At 39.5% G+C, this 13,397-nt stretch overlaps 1 long non-coding RNA gene across 1 annotated transcript; it reads right to left on the bottom strand.

Moving 5' to 3' along the window:
* Positions 1–262: 262 nt before the first annotated feature.
* LOC139081895 (uncharacterized) lies at positions 263–13,118 on the bottom strand. The gene is made up of 3 exons (XR_011537366.1): positions 12,984–13,118; positions 9,470–9,605; positions 263–1,877 (listed from the first exon to the last, which is right to left on the bottom strand). It is a non-coding gene; the product is annotated as an uncharacterized lncRNA (long non-coding RNA).
* Between the last annotated feature and the right edge of the window lie 279 nt (positions 13,119–13,397).

Genomic DNA, 13,397 nt, shown 5'->3' on the forward strand with positions numbered 1-13,397 from the left:
ACTTTGGCTGTATTATTTAGAGTCCACTATCAGGTACCTATGGGAGGCTGTTTTTCCAAGCTGCCAGCTTTTGCAAGAGCTGCCTGGATCACAGTTGTGCCTAATGAAAGGGAGGCCTCTACACCTTCCTTAATGTTATGTTTCTGCTTTTCATAGTGGATATATAGGATGCCTGTGAACCAGCTGGTGATTGTCTAAATTAAATACTTGCATTGTCTATGCATGACTCAATAAACCTACTCTTTAAAAGAACAGCTAAAAATATAGGTATGTATATATTTTTTTTTACTCATCACATAAGCAGATTTCTTTACATTATATTGAGAATATGATTCTAGAACTACTTCTGCTCCACAAACCTGCTCATCTTCAGCACATTAGATCTGCATGGGTATCCTCGGCTGCTAGGATCAGGTCACCCCTCTCTATCTTCCTTCATCTGCTCCCCTTTGCAAAGAGCACCGCTCTTACAGGTGACCAGCGTCTTCACGCTGCCTTAGAGCCTGTTCTGCCTTCCCCCAACGTCAACGTGACCACACTCTTAGATACTACTAGATAATAAGTGCTAATAAACTATTTTCCCGTTGAGATGATCTGAAAAATAATGACTTAATATGTCATTTCCCCAGGGGGAACTAATATCAAATAAGAGTCTTCATGAGCTGCAGTCCCTAATGGTAGACTCTTGGGCGCTGTGGCAGGCTAGCAGAGTACACAGGAAATACAAGAAAAAACTAACGTATATATGGAAACAAAATTTTTGCCACAGAAAGCATTTACAGATCAGTTGGGAAAAGATGGACTCTTCAATAATTGGTTATCTATATGGAAAAAATTAAAACTGATCCCTATCTTAAACGATGCACAAACATCAGTTCCAGGTAGATTTAAGACTTAAATATGAAAGACCCAAAGCTTATAGTATAATGTAAACCAAAGGAACTTTTAGAAGACAAAATAAGAAATATCTTTATGACCTCAGGGTAGAGAAAGATTTCTTAAAGGGGAACCAAAAGTGCAAACCATGAAAAATAGTATAAATTCAATTATATTAAAATTAACAACAACTGTGCACCAAAAGATCCATATTATGAGTGAAAAAAGCAAGGCACTAAAGGAAAGAAGATGTTTACAACATATGTAACTGACAAAAGAAAGGCAGAAAAACTCAGTAGAAATATTTCTATTTCTACTCGTTTTTCAATGAGCAAAAGAAAAAAAATAATCGTATGTATGGCCCATAAGCATGTGAAAATATGTTCAACTTTGTTAGAAACAAAGAAATGAAAATTAAAACCAAAAGATACTATTTCCCACCTACCAGACTGACAAAATTAGAAAGTTTGATAATACCAAGTGTTGGTGAGATTGTGGAGCAACAGAAACCCTCATTTAGTGCTAATTGGAGTGTGAATTACGGTGACTTTGGAAAATAGTTTGGTGTTATCTATTAAAGTTTAACTCACACTATCCTACTACCCAGAAATTGCACACTTACATGCATTCTTGCATTTGTGCACCAAGATATAGATAAGAATGTCCACAGCAGCATTGTCTATAAAAACAAAAAGCTGGAAACAGTCCAAATGTCTATCAACTGTAGAATGGATAAATATAATGCGGTAGATGCATGCAATGGGATATTATACAGAACTGAACATAAATGAACTACATCTACACACGAGTTACTCTAATGAGTAAACAAAAAAGGCAAGTCACAGAAGAATACAAACTGTATGATTCCACTTTTGTAAACTTAGGCAAAACTAAGCAATGTATCTTGGCTGGATATCTTCAGTTTGTCCCTCCAGATTCACTCTTCACGCTTTAATTCCAGGAGGCTGAGCTGTGTCAATGAAAAATAATCAATAACCATTCTGTAGATGAGAGAGAGATAAGGCGAGTTTTACTCAAGCGCAGGTGAGGATTATAACCTGGGAAGGCAGTTTCAACAAAGTAAGGAAGACTTCTGGAGAAGCGTGGATTTCAGTACAGCCTTATACCTTTTCAGAACGAAAAACATACTTAAACATGCCCAGGATACATATTCATCCAAGTTTCAAAGAGGTATTTAGTTGCAAATTAGCAGGTCAACATGACCCTGATGTTGGGAAGGGGACTAATTAGGGAGTTCCCGATAGGGCGTTACCTAACCGGTGTAGGAGGGGAGGGTATGCATTCTTATTTTGAAAGAGTGCCTTCTTTACGTTAATGGTTAAAGCCCATATACCATGTATGTTTGATAGGCCATAAATCAGGCTTCTTTAGTTCAAGCCAAATCAGTTTTGAACAAGAATAGTTACCCCATATACCTCAACCATATATCTCAATGTGTGAAAATTGCTTGTCAGCTGCATGAACTGAATCAAAGTGTTCTTTTGACTTCTGGCTTTTGGTTAGGTTTGGCTGATGGTCAGCACCAGTGGAAGAGTGGGGAACTAGAGGAGAGTGGGGTTGGGTATTTACTCTTTGGTACTCTCACTGGGGGTTGCTGTGGGCTAGTTGAATTCCCTCAACTGATGGTCTTGGCTCCTATCAGGTGGCCTTCTCCCCACAGCCCACTGTTTCTGACTTCCGGTAACCACTCCCTCCTTTCCCCTTTAAGCCTAGGATGGAAAGCACTGTTGCCAGGCTTAAGACAATACCCGTTGTGTTCTTACTACACCACGCCTGCACCTTAGTAAATTATTCCTTTCATAAACTCTCCTCAAATTATCCTAATTTGAGTGGGCCGTCTGTTTCCCGCAGGGCCCTGACTGATACAATATTGTTTAGGGATACACAGACACTGTGGTAAAACGTATAAAGAAAAGTAAAGGAATTATTAACACAAAATTCAGGATAGTAATTACTTCTGTGGGGGAGGGAAATGATATAAAAAAGTCACATGAGGGACTCATTATGTACTGGTAATATTCTATTTCTAAAGCGAGGCTGTTTGTAGATGTGTATTTGCTTTATGATTATTCTTTATATGGTCCCATATGTTGTAGATAACCTTTTGTATGCATGATATATCTTACAACAAAAATAAAATATAATAAACTCCCACTAGAATGAAAGGTTGTGAGGGCAGAGATTTTTCTCGTTTCTTTGCTAGAATGGTGTTGACACATAGTAAGTACTAAATAAATGCGTGTTGAACAATTGACCAAATGGATATCTAACTGTGGCCCAGGTCCACCCCATCTGTGATATGGAGTCAAGGAATCTTCACTCAGACTTTTTTTTTAATTCTAAATTCTACTGCACAAGCCAGAAAGAGCTTCCTCGTTACAAGCACCACAGACTGTGTCTCTTTCTCTCTCTTCTTGGCGGTTACCACCACACACTCTGCATTTGGGGTACTCTGCCACTCCTTCACCCCATCCCTCTCTCAATCCAGCTGCAGAATTAGATGCTCTCTCTCTTCCTTTTTCTTCTTCCTCAGACAGCAAGCTCAGAGTCATGTTGTTTAGAGGATTTTATTACCAATGATTTTGGGGAAATAGAAAAGGAATGAAAGACAGGAAGTATTTACAAAGGTCTTGGTTGCCAGACTCTGGTTTGCCTTCCTTATAGGACATCAGGTTAGATTTTAGCCCTTCTCTTTTAACTATCTTCCTTTGGCCTTGGTCATTACAACTTCTTACTCTGGGTTGATCCTTGAAGAAATAAGCTTGGTGGAATGACTGTAAATAACTTTTTCTCTGAGGACCTCCAGGGAGGGTCCTTCCCCATTCCAGGAATGAGTCATTTGAAGCATTGTTTAACATACCCCAGACTGCCTTCTCCAAGGTTCTTTTTTAACATCTGTCCAGATCCTGATGGTAGGTAATGGGATAGTTAAGAACAGGCAGATCAAGATAAGAAAAACAAAACTATAAATAAGCATTTTCCAAATTGTTTCCTACAGAATACTAGTCTTGTAAGAATATGCATTGACTGAAAAAAAAAGTTGGACGGGGGGGGGGGGGTCCCATGGTCAAGTAAGTTTGGGAAATGCTGCATATTATATTGTCCTCTTGGAGAATCAAAACACATGTTAGCAAATTAAAGACCCCGAGAATCAGCTTTACTTTGTTTAACCCTGTGTTTCTCCAGTGTGTTTGACCATTGAACAACTTCTTTTCTGGACCTCCATTAATATTCGGCTGAAGTTCCACTAACTACACTTTGGGGAAATTCTACTCTCATTAGAAAGTAGAACAGGCTCTATTTTAGTTTGCTGGGGCTGCTGTAACCAAAATATGACAGACTAGGTGACTTAAAGAACAGAAACTTATTTTCTTACAGTTCTGGAGGCTAGAAGTCCAAGATCAAGGTGATGGCAAGTTTTGTTTTCCCTGACGCCTCTCTCCGTGGCTTGTAGATGGCCAGTGTGTTCTCACATGGCCTTTCTGTTGCACGCATCCCTGGCACCTCTCTCCTTATAAGGACACGAGTCATATTGAATTAGGACCCTACCCTTATGACCTCATTTAACCTTAATTATCTCCTTTAAGGCCCTATCTCCAAATACAGTTACATTGAGAGTTGGGGCTTTAACATATGAATTTTGGGTGGACACAATTCAGTTCATAATAGTGTCATACCTTTTTTAATTTTTATTTTTTTGGTGTGGAAGATTGGCCCTGAGCTAACATCTGTTGCCAAACTTCCTCTTTTTGCTTGAGGAAGATTGCTGCTGAGTTAACATCTGTGGCAGTCTTCCTCTATTTTGTATGTGGGACACCACCACAGCATGGCTTGATGAACTGTGTGTAGGTCTGTGCCGGAGAGCCAAACCTGTGAACCCTGGGCTGGCAAAGCAGAGTACGCGCACTTTGCCACTACACCACCTGGCAGCCAGATAGTGTCATATCTTTATCCTTTCCCTTTCTTCTCATGTTTACACCATTCATCACATAAGTAAGATCATATTCTCCAGGCCTCAGTGGGGCAAGAAAATCAAGAATTTGGATTAGCAGGCCATGATTCAATTGTACACATATTGAGTACCTACTTGGTGCAAAGTATTTTCCTAGGTACTGCAGGAGATACAAAGATGTTGGTGACAAAGGCCAGGTCTGGCTTTCAGGGAACTAAGACCCTTGTTCTCCCTAAAACAGATTGTTTTGTCTGCCACCATACTTTTCCTATTCTTTGACAGAAACTCTAGGTCAAAACACTTGGACTATTATATTAGTTTTCAGTACAAATATCACATGGGCTCCTTAGTTTCACGTAGACTAGATGCTCACAACACAGTACAGCTTTGGAATCAGCTATAAGATTTGTGATCGCAACCCTCTTGGTTCACTAATATAAAATGGATGCCCTTCTGGAAAATAAACTTGGAAAGACCTTATTTTTCATGGAAATCATTCCATTCAATCTTAAAGCAGTGTTTGAAGGAAGCGCAGATGGACAAGCAAGGAATGATGGAGGTTATTTTTCTCAGAATCGGGAGGAGAGAGGCATACAACTGAGATAGCCAAGGAGGGCTTCTGAGGTGGTGCATGTGATGAGCCAGCATGGGAGGGGGATAGTTTGAGCTAAATCTTGATGGATGGGAAGAATTTGAATAGGAAAAAGCTGGAAAAAAGGCATTTCAGGTTGAGGAACTAGCCAAGGTGAGGAGATGGAAGCTAGCATGTTGTTTGGGGTAGTGAGCAGAAAGGAAACATCCGGCAGGAGCAGATAGTATTATACATTGGTTGTGCAGCAGATCATGAGAGCCTGAAACTTAGGGCTAACTGAGGTCGATTCTCGAGAAGCAGGAAAAGCTCAGTCCCGGGGTCAAGGACAGAGTGGCAAACGTCAAACCAATTTTAACTATCAAGTTCATCTGTTAAGGGCTTAGTGCAGTGTTCCTCAAAGTGTGGGCCTAAGAAGCTGTATTTCTGATTTTTAAACTATCTCCCTAGTTGTTTCTTAAGTCCTCTAAAGTTTGAGACCTATTCGTTTGTTTAGTGTCGAGGGGGCCAGACTCAAGAGCAATGCCCTGAGTACTAGGCTTCTCATACTAACTTAAAAAAAAGAAATAGTGGATAGTGGTCCCACCTTCAGCACTATGTAGACAACATTTGTTAAGCCCTCACTATGAGCCAGCCAACCTTAACTCATTTAGCTCTCACGATTCTTTTATGTCTATGAGACAGGTACTCTTAGCCTCATTTTACATATGAGGAAATCGAGGGACATTGAGAATATGTAACTTGCTCAATGTCTCACAGCATTACAGCCAGGATTTGAATCCAGCTAATCTGACTCCACAGCCTCCACTGTGCTAGGCTGCCAATTTACTGTAATTGCTTGACGTTAGTTCATCCATTTAAGAAATATTTACTAAGCACCCAGTGTGTGCCAGGCTTTGTGAATAAATAATAAAAGTAATCAATAAAACAGCATGGTAATTTTCTCATCTTCATGACAGCAGGAAATTGAAATAAAACTCAGGGAATAATTTCCTAGGAGTATTGAGTCATTCATTCACTCAACAAATATCACTGAGCACTTACTGTGTGCTACATATTATTGTATTAACTAAGGATAAGAATATGAATCAGGATTCTAAAACTCTGTTCCTGACTAATGTAGCTTGACAGGGGAGAGAGACATATAAATGATTAAATCTAACATCAGATCGAGTTAAAGACATGCCATACAGATGACCAAAGTACTGGGGGTGCCCAAAGGAAGAAAAGGTCCAACTGTGTTGTCATGAGTAGCAGGATTTCCCTCTTTTGTATGGCTGAATAATATTCTTTTGTATATATATGTGTGTGTGTGTGTATATATATGCATATAAGTGTGTATATATATGTGTATGTGATATGTATATCACATTTGCTTTATCCATTCATCCGTTGAGGGACACTTGGATGGTTTCCATGCCTTGACTACTGTAAATAACACTACAGTGAATGTGAAGGTGCAGATATTTTCTCAAGTTAGTGTTTTCATTTCCTTTGGATAAATACCCAGAAGTGAAATTGCTGGATTACATGGTAGTTCTATTTTTAATTTTTTGAGGAACCTCCATACTGTTTTCCATAGTGACAGCATCGATTTATATTCCTACCAACAGTACACAGGGTTCCTTTTTCTCCTCATCCTTGCCAACACTTGTTATTTCTTGTCTTCTCAGTAATAGCCATTTGACATGTGTGGGGTGATATCTCATTGTGGTTTTGATTTGCATTTCCCCGCTCATTAGTGATGTTGAACACTTCTTCATGTGTATGCCTTCTTTGGAATAATGTCTATTCAGATCCTCCGCATATTTTTTTATTGGAATAGTTGGGGTATTTTGCTGTTGAGTCATGTAAGTTCTTTATATATTTTGGTTACTAACCCTCTATTAGATAAATGATTTGTCAATATTTTCTCCCATTCTGTAGCTTGCTTATTCATTTTGTTGATGGTTTCCTTTGCTGTGCAGAAGCTTTTTAGTTTGATGTAGTCCCACTCATTTATTTTTGCTTTTGTTGCTTTTGCTTTTGGTGTCAAGTCCAAAAAATCATTGCCAAGAACAATGCCCAAGAGCTTACTTGTTATGTTTTTCTCTAGGAGTTTTATGGCTTCAGGTCTTAAGTTCAATACATTTTGAGCTGTTTTTTGTGTATGGTATAAGATAGGGGTCCAGTTTAATTCTTTTCTTTTTTTTGAGGAAGATTAACCCTGAGCTAACTGCTGCCAATACTCCTCTTTTTGCTGAGGAAGACTGGCCCTGAGCTAACATCTATGCCCATCTTCCTCTGCTTTATATGTGGGACGCCTACCACAGCATGGCTTTTGCCAAGCGGTGCCATGTCCACACCCAGGATACGAACCAGCGAACCCTGGGCCACCGAGAAGCAGAACGTGCGAATTTAACTGCTGTGCCACCAGGCTGGCCCCAGTTTAATTCTTTTGGATGTGACTGTCCAGTTTTACCAACACCATTTATTGAAGAGACTATCCTTTCACCATTGTATATTCTTAGCCTCTTTGTTATAAATTAATTGACCATACAGATGGTCCCCAACTTACAATATTTTGATTTGAGATTTTTTGAGTTTATGGTGGTGTGAAAGCCATATGCATTCAGTAGAAACCGTACTTTGAATTTTGAATTTTGACCTTTTCTTGGGCTAGCTATATGCAGTCTGATCCTCTCTCGTGGTACAGGGAGTGGCAGCGAACTGCAGCTCCCAGGCAGCCATGCAATCACGAGGGTAAACAACCAGTACACATTCCACCATTCTGTACCCATATGACCATTCTATTTTTCACTTTCAGTATAGTATTCAATCAATTACATGAGATATTCAACACTTTATTATAAAATAGGCTTTGTGTTAGATGATTTTGCCCAACTGAAGGCTAACATAAGTGTTCTGAGCACATTTAAGGTAGGCTAGGCTAAGCTATGATGTTTGGTAGGTTAGGTGTATTGAATGTATTTTTGAGTCATGATATTTTCAATTTACAATGAGTTTATCAGGATATAACCCCTTTGTAAGTTGAGGAAGATCTGTATATGTGTGGGTTTATTTCTGGACTCTCTATTCTATTCCATTGATCTAAGTCCTTTTTTTGCCAAAATCATATTGTTTTGATTACTGTAGCTTTGTAATATAGTTTGAAATGAGAAAGTGTGATGCCTCCAGATTTGTTCTTTCTCAAGATTGTTTTGGCTATTCTGGGTCTTTTGTGGTTCCATACAAATTTTAGGATTGTTCTATTTCTGTGAAAAATGTCATTGGAATTTTGATAGGGATTGCATCAAATCTGTAGATTGCTTTGGGTAGTATGGATATTTTAACAATATTGATTCTCCCAATCCATGAGCACAGAATATCTTTCCATTTATTTGTGTCTTCTTCAGTGTCTTATAGTTTTCAGTGTACAGATCTTTTACCTTCATGGTTAAATTTATTCCTAGGCATTTTATTCTTTTGATGTAATTGTGTATGGGATTGTTTTCTTAATTTCTTTTTTGATAGTTTATTTTTAGTGTATAGAAATGCAACTGATTTTTGTATATTGATTTTGTATCCTGCAGGTTTACTGAATTTGTTTAGCAGTTCCAACAGTTTTCTGGTGGAGTCTTTAGGGTTTTCACTATATAAAATCCGGTCATCTGCAAATAGAGACAGTTTTATTTCTTCCTTTCTGGTTTGGATGCCTTTAATTTCTTTTTCTTGCCTAATTGCTTGGGCTAGGACTTCCAATATTTTGTTTAATTCTTACAGCAACTCTACAGACTACACGTTATTTGTCCCATTTTACAGATGAGGAAACTGAAACCCGGAACAGTCAAGTGACTTACTCAAGATCACCCAGGTAGTAAGATCCAAAATAGGAACCTGGGTCCATGTTATTCCTAAACCAATGCATTTTATTGCCTCTTCATCCCAACTGTTCCTCAAAATTGTGCTCAGATTAGCAATAATATCTCTTAAACCCTTTCATTTCTCTCCATTCCACTGCCATTGCTTCAACTTACAACATCAACACTTACCTCACCAAAGGAGCGTAGTGGTGAAGACCAAAGACTCTGAAAACAGACTGTGTGGATTTGAATTCTTGCTCAGCCCCTCACTAGCTGCGTGACTTTGGGAAGATCACTTCATCCCTCAATGGCTCCGATTCCATATCTGTAAAGGAGGGATACTTCATAGAGTTGCTGTGAGCATTAAATGAGTTAATGTATGCAAACTGTTGAGAATTCCTGGAACATGATAAGTGTTAGCTACCAACATTATTACTTGTTTCTTTCTATACCAGTTAGAGTCCTGGCAGGAAATAGATGGCACACTCAAAATAGAGAATTTCTGGTATGTTTAATAAAGGAACTGTTTACAAAATGTGTTCAGGCTTTAGGGAGACCAACACGGGATATTAAGTTCCCCTGGTGCTAGCAACAGTGGGAATCACTACTAGCCGAGGGCATGAAAGGATAAGGGGAGGGAGTGACTACCAGAATCTGAAGAGGGCAGTTGTATGGAGGGTGCGGCCTCATAAGAGGGAAGAATCCTCACAAGGTGACTCAGTAGGGAGGGAGGCAGCTGGATCTCTCTGTCCTCCTGACCCCTGATCTCCTGCTGCTATGTCCCAGTGCTGGACCCAACCAGAAGCCAGAGAGCCCACATAGATCAAACTTCTGGGACATAGAACAAGTGGAGTAGGGTAGGGGGGTATCTGGAGAGGTAAACAGAAAATATCTAGCACACTTTCCATCTAGTCTTGCCTTCCTCTAATCTCTATCTTGCAGCCAGAATGATCTTTCTTTTTTTTATTTGTATATATATATATTTTTTTTCCTGAGGAAGATTAGCCCTGAGCTAACATCTGCCGCCAATCCTCCTCTGTTTGTTGAGGAAGACTGGCTCTGAGCTAACATCTGTGTCCCTCTTCCTCTGTTTTACGTGGGACGCCTGCCACAGCATGGCTTGACAAATGCGCATAGGTCCGCACCTGGGATCCAAACTGGCAAACCCTGGGCTGCCGAAGTGGAATGTGTGCACTTAACCGCTTCACCACTGGGCCGTGCCCCAGAATGATCTTTCTGAAGCATGGGTCTGATCTTGTCTTGCCTCACCTTGATGTCCTGTGGTGGCTCCACATTGCCCTCAGATAAAGTCCATTCTCAACATAAAACACAGGGCCTACTGATTTATCTCCATCTTACCCCTCCAGTTTTAACCATTGCCATTCTCCTCTCAACCTATACTGTCGAGCTGTATGTAACTACTTTCAAAGCTACAAGAGTATAACTTTCTCTCCTCGACCCTTTGCATGTCCTGGAACTCAGCCTGGAGTGATCTTTCCTCTTTCATTCTCCTTCTCTTGGCTAATGCTTATTCATCCTTTGTTTATACATAGAAATGAAGGGGCTTCTCTTATCCAGTGAGATTTCCGGGGAATCTAAGCTCTGTTTCTATAACAATGCTTTCCTGAGTCCTAAAAGTAGTGGCACTTTGAGATCAGTATTTGATAGTACCTTCATCTTTTCAGTGGACTCCGTGATTTTCTTGAGATTCTAATTATAATAAGTACATAGCCTATAAGATCATGCCTGAAGGTAATGTGAGTTGAGTTTTTAATGAGCTTATCAAAATGTACCTTCAAAGTGATCCTCTGAGAACAACTGAAGCCTAATCTACATCCTGAGAACCCTGGGATGCTAAGATAAACTTCTAGGAGTCCTATTTTCATGGGGACCCAATTAGCTTCTTGGGAGAAATGATAAGTATGTCTTTTGGAGCAAAGAGTGTAGACAAAAACTGCCTCTGGTCTCTGGACTGAGGAAGGAGAAGAAAAATGAAGCATTTCTCTCATTACTGTACTGTCACCTCCTCTGTACCAGATACCACATTTTCTCCAAGTGGAAGTAAAATTCACATTATTAAAGAATGTCTTTTGAAAGCTCCTTTGTCCGACTCTCTCTTTTTGAAAAACAAAAACAAAAAAAAAAACAAAGGCTGTCAAGATGGAGGAACATGAGCGGTGGCTTAAAGGGAGATAGGATCTGTTCTGTCAAGACTCAGATGGAAAGGCTACTTCTTGCCCCTTGCGTCCAAAATTCCTGTTGAAGAAAACATACATTCCTATGTCTCTAGCTCCACCTTGTGGTTGAATAAGAAATCACCTATTCTAGAATCGACAGGTGAATTCCATAAAGCCATCAGCATCTTTACACTTGCCAACAGTTCTTGAGCCCATCCTTCAAGCCAGGCTCTGTCATAAGTGCTCTTCAAGAATTATGGCATTTAATCCTCACAACAACCCTATGAAGGATGTATTTTACGGATGAGAAAAACCAAGGTTAAGACAGTTTACCAGAATTTAGGACTTGTCCCTGATCATACAAGTGGCAGAGTCAGGACTTGAACCAGGCTCTTCTAGGCCTTTCATTTCTTTCACAACTGTTTGTGTATACACTAATGCACACATCTATCACATATATTTTTCTTCCGCTTTACAACACACAAGTACCTCTATCATCTTATTTAATCTTCCACTGGAGGGATTTGCATTTTCAAGGCAGTCCATAAGTGGATGACCCAAAGAAATAAATTAATGTTTAAATTACAGGTATTAGATTAGGGCATCAGACCCTAGGAGGAGCTATTGTTGGTGAGAAAATGGTGAAATGGAAAAGCTGTGAGTTTTGCAATAGGACCTAAATTTGAATTCCTGCTCTGCCACTTAGTACCTGTGTGTTCTTGAGCAAGATACTTAATGTCACTGGCCTCAATTCCCTTATTTGCTGTATTAGGAACCAGTGGACTCAGAGAATACCAATTTTTGTAAACCAAACTCTGTCTTATTTTTCATACAAACTAATTTCTAAAAGTTAATAACACATCAGTAAGACCAAAGTGTTCTGTTGGAATCTAACGATTAATTTTTAGTAGATGGAAGAATGACCCACATCATGAGTTAAGATGTTAAAGTGCTCAGGGGATCTTTGGGAATGAAACTTTGAAGAATACCCACGTGATAGGGAGGATAGTGGCCCCCCAAACATGTCCAAATCTTAATCCCTGGAATCTGGGAAGATGCTACGATGCATGGCAAAGGGGAATTAAGGTTGCAGAAGGGATTAAGGTGGCTAATCAACTGAACCTAAAATAGGGCTATTATCTTGGATTATCCAGGTAGACCCAACTTAATCACAAGAGTTCCTATAAGTGGAAGAGAGAGTCAGAAGATGTACTTATAGAAGAAAGGCAGAGAGACATGCACTGTTACTTGCTTTGAAGATAGAGAAAGGGAGACGCAAGCCAAAGAATGTAAGCCACATCTAGAAGCTGGAAAGGGCAAGGAAATGGATTCTCTTCTAGAGCCTTTAGAAAGGAACGCAACCCTCCTGACCCCTTAGTTTTAGCCCAGCGAGACCTGTGTCAGACTTCTATCCTACAGAACCGTAAGATAATATATTTGTGTTGTGTAAGCCGCTGTTTGTGGTAATTTGTTACAGCAGCAATAGAAAACAAATACAACACCAGGAGTGTGTCCAGACTCATTACCTGTTTCCTATGGTGGTGTGGAAAAGGCACTGGACTTGGAACCTGAAGAACTGGCGTCCCAATTCTGCTATTAACTTGCTGTGTGACTTCCAGTAAATCAGTTCCTCTCTGAACGTGTTTATCATGTGGCAGCACCTACCTCACAGAGTTGTTATGTAGAACAAACAAGATAATGAATGTGTACGTGCTACATAAATTGTAAAGCATTCTACACACATAAGGAATTATTATTTACAGTGCCTAATGCATAGTTGGTATGCAAGAAATATTTGCCAAGTGAGATTAATTATTTTTTGACAGTCCTTGGGACGTGGAAATGTAATTTAAAAATGTATGCTAAGTACTTTGGGAAGAAAAAGATCATATATGGTACCTGCTCCTAAGCTGATTACAGCATAATTATGGAGATAACAT

The sequence above is a fragment of the Equus przewalskii genome, chromosome 2, assembly GCF_037783145.1.
Source record: "Equus przewalskii isolate Varuska chromosome 2, EquPr2, whole genome shotgun sequence".
Taxonomy (NCBI): Eukaryota; Metazoa; Chordata; class Mammalia; order Perissodactyla; family Equidae; genus Equus; species Equus przewalskii.